The sequence below is a fragment of the Mercenaria mercenaria genome, chromosome 9, assembly GCF_021730395.1.
Source record: "Mercenaria mercenaria strain notata chromosome 9, MADL_Memer_1, whole genome shotgun sequence".
In the NCBI taxonomy this organism is placed as follows: Eukaryota; Metazoa; Mollusca; class Bivalvia; order Venerida; family Veneridae; genus Mercenaria; species Mercenaria mercenaria.
Genome location: NC_069369.1, coordinates 6,098,039 through 6,112,265, shown reverse-complemented (window position 1 = coordinate 6,112,265; position 14,227 = coordinate 6,098,039). Strand labels below are relative to the sequence as shown.

At 34.4% G+C, this 14,227-nt stretch overlaps 2 long non-coding RNA genes across 7 annotated transcripts in view; one reads left to right on the top strand and one right to left on the bottom strand.

Annotated features, from left to right (window-relative positions):
• LOC128559385 (uncharacterized) overlaps nucleotides 1-13,582 on the bottom strand; it is a 51,988-nt gene extending 38,406 nt beyond the window's left edge. The window contains exon 1 of the long non-coding RNA XR_008372307.1: nucleotides 13,443-13,582. This is a non-coding gene — a long non-coding RNA (uncharacterized LOC128559385). The remainder of the gene's footprint in view (nucleotides 1-13,442) is intronic.
• Nucleotides 5,680-12,860, top strand: LOC128559384 (uncharacterized). Of its 6 annotated transcripts, none has more exons than XR_008372303.1 (8): nucleotides 5,680-5,834; nucleotides 6,260-6,313; nucleotides 7,001-7,101; nucleotides 7,768-7,835; nucleotides 8,157-8,514; nucleotides 8,784-8,884; nucleotides 9,357-9,424; nucleotides 11,580-12,860. It is a non-coding gene; the product is annotated as an uncharacterized LOC128559384 (long non-coding RNA). The 6 variants fall into 6 exon arrangements; XR_008372300.1 differs by having other exon boundaries at nucleotides 6,244-6,313; XR_008372301.1 differs by lacking the exon at nucleotides 8,157-8,514 and having other exon boundaries at nucleotides 6,244-6,313.
• Nucleotides 13,583-14,227: the final 645 nt, after the last annotated feature.

The window sequence follows — 14,227 nt, the reverse complement described above, 5'->3', positions numbered from 1 at the left end:
AGTTTTTAAATCCTACCAGGACTGAACTGTTTTGATATTTGTCTTCTGGCCTGTTTCGTCGGGCCCTTAAGGGTGTTTCTCTTGTTGCTCTGTCTTCTGAAAAGGCATTGAGTACATATGTTTTTGGTACTAAAGGTTTGCTTTTTATATATTTATACACGAGCATTTTTGTGTTTTACATGCCATGCCTTTTTGTTTCCATTACGTGTGTTAGAGATTCACCTGGAGGGGATTACTTTTATTTACACTGTCCCATGTCTTTGGAACATGGTGGGGGTAAGAGTGAGGTTGGGTGCGCACCATAAACCGGTTTAAGCTCCCCTGTGGTGTTTTTGCCACTGACCGTTCCAAGGCGGTGCCCCACTGTGTTCCTTTGTTTGTTCGTTTTGTCCTTGTGTGTTTACTTTGTGTGCGCGCATGTGTGTATGCTTATTGTTCGTCTTGTCCTTATGTGTTGGCTTTGAGTGTGTGTGTGTGTGTTGTTCGTTTTGTCCTGATGTGTAAGCTTTGAGTGTGAGTGTGGTGCACGCGTTTGCGTGCTGGGGGGGGGTTCGTTTTGAGGAGGCTGCGCTTTTGGTGCGTGGCACTCCCTGTTTGATATTTTTCTTTGTTTTTATTTTTAGCAAATTTATGAAGATTTCCCTATGTACAATCAAGTAACCCCTGGGGCTGGGTCAATTTGACCCTGGGGGCTCAAGATTGAACAAATTTTGTAGAGGTCCACTAGGCAATGCTACATGTCAAATATCTAAGCTCTAGGCCTTCTGGTTTATTTTTAGAAAATTTTGAAGATTTTTCTATGTACAATCAAGTAACCCCATTGGGCGGGGTCAATTTTGACCCCGGGGGGTCATGATTTGAACAACTTTTGTAGAGGTCCGCTAGGTAATGCTACATGTTAAATATCTAAGCTCTCGGCCTTCTGGTTTATTTTTAGAAAATTTTCCTATGTAAAATCAAGTGACCCCTGGGGCGGGGTCAATTTTGACCTCGGGGGTCATAATTTGAACAAATTTTGTAGAGGTCTACAAGGCAATGCTACATGTCAAATATCTAAGCTCTAGGCCTTCTGGTTTATTTTTTTAAAAAATTGAAGATTTTCCTATAGAAATCTATAGATGTCAAATCAAGTGACCCCTGAGACGGAGTCAATTTTGACCCCGGGGTCATGATTTGAACAACTTTAGTAGAGGTCCACGAGGCATGCTACATATCAAATATCTAAGCTCTAGGGCTTCTGGTTTTTGAGAAGGAGATTTTGTAAGATTTTCCTATGTAAAATCATATGACCCCTCAGGCGGGGTCAATTTTGACCCCGGGGTCATGATTTGAACAAACTTGGTAGAGGTCTACTAGGCAATGCTTCACACCAAATATCTAAGTTCTAGGGCTTCTGGTTTTTGAGAAAAAGATTTTTAAAAATTGCTTTCGGTTTTTCCATGGCAACCAGAGTTCTGCATGGAATTCAATTCTTTGAATACTTTTGTAGAGCTTCACCCAAGGAACATTCCTGTGAAGTTTGGATGAAATTGGCCTAGCGGTTTATGAGGAGATGTCGTTTAAAGTAAAAGTTTACGGACGCCGGACGGTGAGTGATCACAATAGCTCACCCTGAGCTAAAAAAAGGGAATGGAATGGTGGTTGTGGGGGGGGGGGGGGGGGGGGGGGGGATGAACGGGTGAGGAAACAAAACTTCACATGTTGATTATAAATACTGATGGAAAATTAAAAATGAAAAAAAAAAGGATGCATGATCGGTGGTGGGCATGACTGGATGGAGGAGCGAGGTGGGAGAATGGTACAACTTGCATGGAAGGTTAAAAAAAAATCTAAAATAAGGAATGAAAAACAAAATCTTTTTTTTACGGGTGGGGGAGAGAGGGGGAGGGGGGTTGGGTGTCGGGAGGGGGAGGGTGTGTGACCAAGGCAAGTGGGTGACCAGGTGTGGGTACACACTTCACATGTTTATAATAAATGTTCATGGAAAAGAATGAAAGAAATTTAATGAAATTCTACCAAATGGTAAGTTTGTTATGTACAAATATGTGGATTTTTATACAATTAAAGGACAATAACACTGAAGTTACAAAATAAATCCTCTAAATTCTGTATAAATTTCATAGTTCAAGGTCAAATATATCAAAAGTTTTTATTCCAAAGCAGAAATTGCCATATCTATAGATCTATATATATAGTACCCTATATATAGTTAACACTGTAAACTTCTAAGGGCTATAACTCTGGCATTACTTGGGCAATCTGTCTGAAACTTGATGGGCCCCATAACCTCATAGTGGTGAACATGTATATGAAGTTTGTTTAAAACAATTTAAATAAGGAATTTATCCTCTAAATTCTGTATAAATTTCATAGTTCAAGGTCAAATATATCAAAAGTTATGATGCAGAAATTGCCATATCTATAGATCTATAGTACCCTATATAGTTAACACTGTAAACTTCTAAGGGCCATAACTCTGGCGGCATTACTTGGGCAATCTGTCTGAAACTTGATGGGCCCCATAACCTGATAGTGGTGAACATGTATATGAAGTTTGTTTAAAACAATTTAAATAAGGAATTTATCCTCTAAATTCTGTATAAATTTCATAGTTCAAGGTCAAATATATCAAAAGTTATGATGCAGAAATTGCAATATTTATAGTACCCTATAATAGTTAACACTAGAAAAATCTAAAATAAGGAATGATTTTTTTTTGGGGGGGGGGGGGTGGGGTGGGAGTGTGACCAAGGCAAGGGGATGACCAGGTGTGGGTCCATAACTTCATATGTTTACAATAAATGTTCATGGAAAAGAATGAAAGAAATTTAATGAAATTCTACCAAATGGTAAGTTTGTTATATACAAATATGTGGATTTTCATACAATTATAGGGCAATAACTCAAGTTACAAAATAAATCCAAACGAAATTATGTGTACACAACCAGATTATGGTGATCTAAATTCTGTTTAAGTTTCATAGTTCTAGGTCAAGTATATCAAAAGTTATGATGCAGAAATTGCCATATTTATAGTACCCTATATAGTTTACACTAGAAACTTCTAAGGGCCAAAACTCTGGTGTTACTTAGGCAATCTGACTGAAACTTGACGAGCCGCATAAACTCACAGTGGTGAACATTATGAAGTTTTAATAAATATTCCCAACCACTTCCTAGATATGGCTCCGGACTGATGGAAAGACGGAAGGAAGGACAGGCGGATGAACAACGCCAAAACTATATCCCTCCAACTTTTGTTGGGGGATGATAATAGATAGAGTGAAAGTACATCAAAACTTTAACCTGAAATTCTATGTAACAAGAGGGTCATGATGACCCTGGATCACTCACCTGAGTAATATGAGCTACATGTTTCAAATGTCAAACTGATGATAAAATATTAAGTCAGTAGGTCACATTCATGGTCAATGAAATTCAGTTTTACGATTTGTGTGCAAAACTGTGTACGTCATCAAAATTTCAAGGCTGTATCTTAAAAAACAAGAAAGTAGGTCAGTAGGTCAAGGTCACAGTCAAGTGACATCATATTACTTGGGGTCATCAGGTAATTATAATTAGACAGTCTTGGAAATAGGATCAGATGATTTTTTAAGTATTTTCCTATATAACTAACATAATAACTAAGTGACCCCAGGGCGGGGCCTGTTTTAACCCCAGGGGCATAATTTGAACAATTTTGGTAGAGGACTACTACACAATGCATCATACCAAATATCAAAAGCCTAGGTCATATGGTTTCAGACAAGAAGATTTTTAAAGCTTTTTTCTATACAAGTCTATATAAAACTTGGGACCCCCAGGGCAGGGCCTCTTTTCACCCAAGGGGTACAATTTGAACAATTTTGGTTGAGGACCATAAGACAATGCTACAAACCAAATATCAAAGGTCTAAGTGTTGTGGTTTCAGGCAAGAAGATTTTTAAACTTTTTTGCTATATAAGTCTATGTAAAACTTGGGACCCCAGGGCAGGGCCTCTTTTCACCCAAGTGGTACAATTTGAACAATTTTGGTTGAGGACCATAAGACAATGCTACAAACCAAATATCAAAGGTCTAAGTGTTGTGGTTTCAGACAAGAAGATTTTTAAACTTTTTTCCTATATAAGTCTATGTAAAATTTGGGACCCCCGGGGCGGGGCCATATTTGACCCCAAGGTGATAATTTGAATAATCTTGGTAGAGGACCACTAGATGACGCTACATACCAAATATCAAAGCCCTAGGCCATGTGGTTTTTGTACAAGAAGATTTTCAATGTTTTCCCTATGTAAGTCTATATAAACCATGTGACCCCTGAGGCGGGGCCATATTTGACCCTAGGGGAATAATTTGGACAATCTTTGTAGAGGACCACTAGATGATGCTACATACCATATATCAAAATAGAAAAAGTGGAAACTCCACAGGTCGCTCAACACAACAAAAACGAAAATGTTGCAGGCTCGGTTTGATTGAGCCTGTTCATGGACGGTAGTGGAAATGCATGCTACCGTCCACGCCCTCTAGCCCCGGGTTGAGCAGAACTCAACATTTACACATGCTAAAAGTACAAAAAACAATTTAGAGACATCCGCAGATGTGTTCATACGGCGGTGCACATCGAACCTTCAATGCTACACTAGTGTGTAATTCCATGAAAAGCGGCGTATGGTCCCCAGTTAAAATAATAGGTTTGCCCTAAACGAGACAACAATGAGCAGAACTAAACAAACTGGAATTTAGAAAGGGGATCTGAGGTTATGGAGCCTGCATATCACAGGAACTGTCAAAAGACAAAATTAAAAAGCAGGCATATCCAAGGGGTGAATAAACAATACCCAAAGCTATGATAGCGGGAGTATTGGAACCACCCAGGCCGAAATTTTCATGCTGAGAAACTAAACAGTACCAGTAACACGACATAAACGTCGTGCTGAACGATCTGAGAAGATTAAAATATAACAGCCCTGATTGAATGTACGGGGAGACTTTTTACTGCCGCCACACGGCACAAACAACGCTGCTGTGATAATAAAATAGAAAAAGTGGAAACTCCACAGGTCGATCAACACAACAAAAACGAAAATTTTGCAGGCTCGGTTTGATAGCCCTAGGCCATGTGATTTTGTACAAGAAGATTTTCAAAGTTTTCCTTGTACAAGTCTATATAAACCATGTGACCCCCGGGGCGGGGAAATATTTGACTCTAGGGGGATAATTTGAAAAATTTTGGTAGAGGACCACTAGATGATGCTACACACCAGATATCAAAGCCCTAGGCCCTGTGGTTTTGGACAACAAGATTTTTAAAGTTTTTCCTTTCAGTTGCCATGGCAACCAGAGTTCTGCATGGAATTCAATTCTTTGAACAATTTTGAAAGGGGGCCACCCAAGGATCATTCCTTGAAGTTTGGTGTAATTCTGCCCAGTGGTTTTCAAGAAGATTTTTTTAGAAATTGTTGACGCACTACGCACGACAGACGACTGACATCAAGCGGTCATAATTTTTTTTAATTGAGAATTTTAACTTTGAAATTGGGTGAGGGAAAAAAACTTTTTTGCCTTTGGGAATGGGCCCAATTTCGGCCAAAAATTGGCTTGAAAATAAAACACTGGATTTGAATGTAAGAAGTTTGCTCCATCTCGCATTAAAAAAAAATATTTGCCTAAATGTAGGCATTTAACTAGAGCATTTTATTTTCAAGGGAAATAATTGTGGTCTGACTGTATTATTTTGAAAATCACAGTTGAGATTTTTTTATGTGTGCACCGGTACAGTTTTGCGGGGAAGCGAAAGTTGACATGGAATTTTGTCTTCTTCTAAAAACAAGGTAAGTTGACAGTTTTTGTTGAAATATATATTGAAGATATAAATAGATCTAAGCTATATTTAGACTAAAGTTTTTTTCAGTACAACAGCATGTAGAGAACCCTTACATACAGTCAAATATTCTTGATATTGCAAGGAAATATAATGCATTTTTCAAGTGCTTGCTGTTTCTTATGTTGTGCATACTTGATATAGGTCATTGTCAATGTAAACTATCATTATACTGACATTTGAAGTTGTTGTTTTTTTCTAAATTACCTCCCTTATATATGCATTTTTCTTCATTCATTTTATTGATAATTACTTCCCTTTATGTTTAGCAAAAATTCTCAGATTGCATTTAATTAACTCCCTTTATTTAACATGAAAAATTCTTTTGTGTAATGATTATTTGTATATTTTACTTACAGTGTCTGATACATGCAGTTGCAGTCTGTCTTTGGAAGCTGTAGAAATAACAAGAAAGAGGCTGACATAGTGGTATAGTTTGTTATATATGAAGTCATGATGATATCATTCAATATAATCTGAAAAGTAGATCCCTCGGAAGCACTGAGAACAAGGCACAGTGAAAATTGCAGACTCGGTTTGATTGAGTCTGTTCATGAGCAGTAATGGAAAATGCAACACTGCCCACGCCCCCTAGCACCGGCTTAAGCAGTATTCAATCTTCAAATCTAAATGAGTTGAAATCAATGATCCCGAAGGACCAGATAATATAACAACACTGAGATCACTGAGATGAAGTCGGGGCGACTTTTTACGGCCGCCACACAGCACTTAACACCCGCTGTTGTGAAGTAAATATAATCTGAAAAGTAGATCCCTCGGAAGCAACATACATTGATTTTCTGACAGTCATGTGTTATAACATTTGAACTCAGACTGTTTTATAATCAGGTTCGTGATACTTTTTTTAATATACATTGTATACAATAGTTGCATTTTTTTCAATATAAATTGCAGCTTTATAAATTAGAACACTTCAGGTTCATGTTTGATATAGTTTATTAATGATTATAATTTAAGCATACAATGAGTTATGAGATATTTTATTAATTTTAATATATTTAGATTAATAAATGTATAAAGTCTGTATTAAATACATAGGTCATCTTTTGTACAAAAATAAAGGAAAAAAAAAAGTTGTATAATTTTCATTTTCAGTTTTGGTAGGGAAAAGTTTGAGTATGTACATGTACAGTTGTTTGACCTTTCTTACCCTGTGGCAGTCCAAGAAGATGTTACCATTATGAAAAATGCAGGAGGTATTATGCTTTTGTATGTTAAACAAAGGTCTCAAAGCATTTATATGCTGTATGGCTACATTCTTGCTCCTGAAATAACTGTACAAGACAGCTATAAGACTGACATTCCTGACAAGATGTGAACCTTCTGGACTTTATGTCAGCCTGGCATAAACATTTCTTTCCTGTAGCTTTGTGTATCCCTCAATTTACTAAGTACATATCTCCATTAAAAATAATGATAATAGATATGGTTTAGTAATAAATGTGTGATAGCTTTGTAATGTCAACATTTCAAAAATAGAATGAACATGTACTTTGATAATAAATATTGAAATACAAATTTCAGTATATTGTATCAGTCAGCAAAAACATGAAGTACATTTGTATCTTTGTATTAAGATAATTAAAACAATTATATTCAAATGCTTTGACACTGATTTTATGCTGATTTCCTAGAATGTGTGTGAATTAATGTTTGTTGGCTTTGAGTGTGTGTGTGTGTGTGTGTGTGTGTGTGTTGTTCGTGTTCTCCTGATGTGTAAGCTTTTGAGTGTGTGTGTGTGTGTGTGTGTGTGTGTGTGTGGTGCACGCGTTTGCGTGTTGGGGGTTCGTTTTGAGGAGGCTGCGCTTTTGGTGCGTGGCATTCCCTGTTTGATATTTTTCTTTGTTTTTACAATATTTCAGAACTTGAAGACAATTGTTAGTGTAGAAGGGACATAAAAGTTATGACAAAAGTAACAGATATAAATAAGGTAAACTATTGTGATAAAAAGACATGGCCAGTGCTGCACATCACAAAGGCAATATTTTTGAATTTAATTTTTTGTCACTTATGAGTTCTGTAAGGCTGATTTTGCAATATATATAAAATGATTAGGATTAATTTTATTTACTGTGATCTTTTTTTCACATGATTTTGTCAAGACTGACAATTTGTTCATTGGAATAAGATAGTTAAAGGCGGCATTGTGTCACATAAAAAGATGTCTGCATAGTTGCCTAACATAAAATGTCAAATTGTAAACAAGAAAATTCTAAATTTGGAAAATCCTTTGTTGTTTTTCTTCGTTTAGCTCAGTTGAAGGAGATGAAGTTTGAACAAGGCACAGTGAAAATTGCAGACTCGGTTTGATTGAGTCTGTTCATGAGCAGTAATGGAAAATGCAACACTGCCCACGCCCCCTAGCACCGGCTTAAGCAGTATTCAATCTTCAAATCTAAATGAGTTGAAATCAATGATCCCGAAGGACCAGATAATATAACAACACTGAGATGAAGTCGGGGCGACTTTTTACGGCCGCCACACAGCACTTAACACCCGCTGTTGTGAAGTAAATATAATCTGAAAAGTAGATCCCTCGGAAGCAACATACATTGATTTTCTGACAGTCATGTGTTATTACATTTGAACTCAGACTGTTTTATAATCAGGTTCGTGATACTTTTTTTAATATACATTGTATACAATAGTTGCATTTTTTTTTCAATATTAATTGCAGCTTTATAAATTAGAACACTTCAGGTTCATGTTTGATATAGTTTATTAATGATTATAATTTTAAGCATACAATGAGTTATGAGATATTTTATTAATTTTAATATATTTAGATTAATAAATGTATAAAGTCTGTATTAAATACATAGGTCATCTTTTGTACAAAAATAAAGGAAAAAAAATGTTGTATAATTTTCATTTTCAGTTTTGGTAGGGAAAAGTTTGAGTATGTACATGTACAGTTGTTTGACCTGTCTTACCCTGTGGCAGTCCAAGAAGATGTTACCATTATGAAAAATGCAGGAGGTATTATGCTTTTGTATGTTAAACAAAGGTCTCAAAGCATTTATATGCTGTATGGCTACATTCTTGCTCCTGAAATAACTGTACAAGACAGCTATAAGACTGACATTCCTGACAAGATGTGAACCTTCTGGACTTTATGTCAGCCTGGCATAAACATTTCTTTCCTGTAGCTTTGTGTATCCCTCAATTTACTAAGTACATATCTCCATTAAAAATAATGATAATAGATATGGTTTAGTAATAAATGTGTGATAGCTTTGTAATGTCAACATTTCAAAAATAGAATGAACATGTACTTTGATAATAAATATTGAAATACAAATTTCAGTATATTGTATCAGTCAGCAAAAACATGAAGTACATTTGTATCTTTGTATTAAGATAATTAAAACAATTATATTCAAATGCTTTGACACTGATTTTATGTTGATTTCCTAGAATGTGTGTGAATTAATGTTTTACAATATTTCAGAACTTGAAGACAATTGTTAGTGCAGAAGGGACATAAAAGTTATGACAAAAGTAACAGATATAAATAAGGTAAACTGTTGTGATAAAAAGACATGGCCAGTGCTGCACATCACAAAGGCAATATTTTTGAATTTAATTTTTTAGCTCATCTGATTTTTGAAAAAAAAATGATGAGTTATTGTCATCACTTGAGCGGTTGTCGGCGTCGGCGTCGGCGTCGGCGTCTGCGTCGGCGTTGCCTGGTTAAGTTTTATGTTTAGGTCAGCTTTTCTCCTAAACTATCAAAGCTATTGCTTTGAAACTTGGAAGACTTGTTCACCATCATAAGCTGACCCTGTATAGCAAGAAACATAACTCCATCTTGCTTTTTGCAAGATTTATGGCCCCTTTTGTACTTAGAAAATATCAGATTTCTTGGTTAAGTTTTATGTTTAGGTCAACTTTTCTCCTAAACTATCAAAGCTATTGCTTTGAAACTTGGAATACTTGTTCACCATCATAAGCAGACCCTGTACATCAAGAAACATAACTCCATCTTGCTTTTTGCAAGAATTATTGCCCCTTTTGGACTTAGAAAATCAGTTTTCTTGGTTAAGTTTTATGTTTAGGTCAGCTTTTATCCTAAACTATCAAAGCTATTGCTTTAAAACTTGCAACACTTGTTCACCATCATAAGCTGACCCTGTACAGCAAGAAACATAACTCCATCCTGCTTTTTGCAAGATTTATGGCCCCTTTTGGACTTAGAAAATATCAGATTTCTTGGTTAAGTTTTATGTTTAGGTCAACTTTTTCTCTTAAACTATCAAAGCTATTGCTTTGAAACTTGAAACACTTGTTCACCATCATAAGCTGAACCTGTACAGCAAGCAACATAACTCCATCCTGCTTTTTGCAATAATTATTGCCCCTTTTGGACTTAGAAAATCATTTTCTTGGTTGAGTATTATGTTTAAGGCAACTTTTCTCATAAACTATCAAAGCTATTGCTTTAAAACTTGCAACAGTTTTTCACAATCATAAGTGGACACTGTACATCAAGAAACATAGCTCTATCCTGCTTTTTGCAAGAATGATGGCCCTTTTTAGACTTAGAAAATCATGGGTAGGACAATATTTCTATTATACAAAAAAAAATCAGATGAGCGTCAGCACCCGCAAGGCGGTGCTCTTGTTGTCACTTATGAGTTCTGTAAGGCTGATTTTGCAATATATATAAAATGATTAGGATTAATTTTTTTTACTGTGATCTTTTTTCACATGATTTTGTCAAGACTGACAATTTGTTCATTGGAATAAGATAGTTAAAGGCGGCATTGTGTCACATAAAAATATGTCTGCATAGTTGCCTAACATTAAATGTCAAATTGTAAACAAGGAAATTCTAAATTTGGAAAATCCTTTGTTGTTTTTCTTCATTTAGCTCAGTTGAAGGAGATGAAGTTTGAAGCAATTTTCACAGTACAACCTCTCCAGAGTAGCTCACTCTGAAGCAAAACCCTCGCTATAACAATGAAAATTTCCCTAAGCTGAAATATAACTATCAAATTTACTTCTCCAGAACAACAACCTCAAAATAACTAAAATATTTGTATATCCCACAGGGTGTTGCTCTACATAGGTTGCATTGTACTTATAATATCTATGATTTCAAATGCTTTAAGAAAAACAACACTTTCAACAAGGGGAAAAGTGAACATATATTACTCATAAGGTGAAGTTTTGGCAGTTCTCAAGTTCATTGTTTTTGCATGCTATATAAAAACACTTTAGGTAGTTTATCATTATTACATCATATACTAATCAGAGGTTGTAGGTTGTTGTTGGAGCTTTTAGGTGAGATCATAGGTGAACATCATCAGATTTATCTGTTTATTTTTTTCACCATTTTATTGAATATATGTACATTGAATGTTATAAAATATGCAATCTTTTCAGACAGTCCTATTAAACAACTTGTCATTTAGTGGGTCTAAGTATATGTAAAATTTAAATAAAGCAGCAAGCCAAGTAGCAACACAATCTTGCTGCTTAAAACAGGTAATTCCTTAGACAAGTTGAAATTAGACAAAATGTCAATTTGTAGAGTTACCTGACTTTCTGCTTGATAATATATTTCTAAGATTAGAATATCTGCAAATGTCTAAAATGATGTTATAATTGTTTTAAAAACTATCATGTTTTATTCTCTTTATGTAATAAAGTTTTACATTTGTATTTCCAGAAGTGCTACAAGTGTGTTGTCATGTGAAATGGAATTTACCCCAACTGTGCTGCAAGATGTATATTCAAGTGCAAGACAGCCATGCACCAGCTGTAAACTGAGATGGACCCATATAATAAATATGTTGACTTTTCTATGTATTATCATCTGTACAGAATGTGTTCATGGCAAGACTGTATACATATATTGTTAAATCATTTTTTATTTCCATTATTGCATGCATGTAAGAAGCAAGCATTTAACAATTGCATTCATAGAAGTGTTAAAATGTGATCAATCTAATTTAAAGAAACACATTTGATTGGACTTTTTAAGTTTCATAGTATTTGTGGTGGAGACTGACCCAGTCATTCAGCAACTTATACTGTCTGTGTGTCATTTCTTGTATGTTATAGTTTTCTTAATAATACATTAAATGTCAAAGTTATGGTAAGATGAACTCATTCATCACTTGTAGATTAATGTTAAAGCAGTTCAACATTTTACCATAAGTTAACTAATATTCTATTTAACCAGAGTTGTCACATATTTTCATATAAATATTTGTATAATACAGTCTAATCTTATCTACATATGATGTTCCACAATTTTTAGTTATATTTTATGTTGATATTTTATGTTGTTTTCATGTCTCAACATATAATTACTAACATCAAAGAAACTTAAGTATTTTACAATTTGGTTGGTATAAATGGTTGTTTTGTTTATATATTTTATTTTTTTCCATCCAGGAGAATAAAGAAATATACATTTCAAAATATCTCATCATTCTAGATAAGTACACTACATAATCAAGATAAAAGAAATAAGAACAAAATATGTTGGTGGAATTTTATTTTCAAAAATTTGATATACAGTCTTTGTAGTATTTACTTCTTTAGATATGTTGGACTGAAATGGGAATAACAACATACTTTAAATTTTTGTTGTCATAAGTTAATATAGGAATTATTAACTTAACTTAAAAAGATTTTATCTCACTGTTATGCAATCTGAGCTTTAATATTTTTCAACATTGTCATTGGCAACAAGGCTCAAAATTATTTGTTGTGTATACCTTGCATTCATGTGTGATAAATGCTTTTATGGTATTCTTTAATATAATATATGCTTTTCATCTTACCATGGATTAAAAAAATATAAATTTATTTGTCTGAAAATTAAGGTAAAAATACTGACTGATTAAATTGCAATATAAGAAAGCTTATTTGAGATAAAGGGAGGTAATTCCATAAAAAATATGTAGAATGTAGATGATAAATGTAATGAAGGGAGGTAATAAAATATTGTAAAGTTATTAGTCTTCATTTCTTTGATGAGCTAATTAATTGTTTTACATTTTGGTTTATTAACTACAAGTATGACCTAACATGTGTACCTGTCCTGAAGGAAAATAAAATAGGTTGTTTGATGTCCTTGTACTGTTAAGTTGTTTCTGTATTTGTTTACATTCCATGTCTGAATGAAATGAAGAAACAGACTTTAATGAGGGTATCCCGGGAAAATACCTAAGTTTATTTTTATATCAGCAAATTTGATGAGATAGTCATTCAGGAGTTGTCTATCCTATTTCCAAAAATGCTATGGGGACTAAAATTTTTGGAGTAAATATCTCTTTTAAAAAATAACACACAGCATTTTAATATTGTATATATATTATCTGATGCACTTAGCAATATATATTTGGAATCAAAATGTTAAAAATTCCGGTTTTAATTTTTTAGTTACAATGTCTACTAAATGAGGGAACAAACTCAAGAATCCTGAACAGTTTAACTTGCATGTGAAGCATTTACAACCAACCTATTTCTTCATTAGCATTGATGCATTAAAAATTCTTGTATTTATTTTCAAATCGTTTACCTGTCTTGACTTTCACTAAGGTCTCTCGCCAAGCTGTTTTGTTCCCCTTTGTTGTGGTGGCTGATTGACAGGTTTTGGTTTTGGAGGCAGAGCTTGAGACTGACTTTTAGGCTGAAGACTGGATAAGGCAGCAGCACTAGAAATATACAAATATATATAATAAAGTTCTATAGTATTTTTTCACAGAAACTTGTTAATTTTAATAATTAGTAACTAAAGACTTGTTTGAAACTTTCATTTTAGGCAGTCTAATGATTTCATTTAACCCTTTTTTTATACACGTAAACATAATCTCCCAAAGAATGAATAACAAGTTAACATGATCTAAGAAGGTTTCTTTATAAAAATTACAAATCATCTGTTTGTGGACAGTCTATCATATATATATATATACTCAAGGACAACATATAACAGACAGACAGATGCACAGACAGATACTGTTGTCATACAAACAACTAGAATGTTGAAGCCCAAGGGAAACAATGTCCAACCCATTATTTGCTGACACACAGCCTGAATGACTCGAACATTTCAGCCAGTTAAAACATGTTTCATTTCAATTATCTTGACCCAAACTAAGTTATTTGATGGAAACAATCTTTACCAGATATAGGTCAAAATACACCTAAACTAGAATGTGTCTGTAGGACACAGGGTGTGCCTCCCACTGGTACATTTGTCACAAATAAGGGGCAATAATTCAAATGTTTGCAGTCTTAATGGGGTATAGCCTCAACAAACATTTTATAAAAAGGATTCATTATTCTAGGCCCTACACTTTTTGA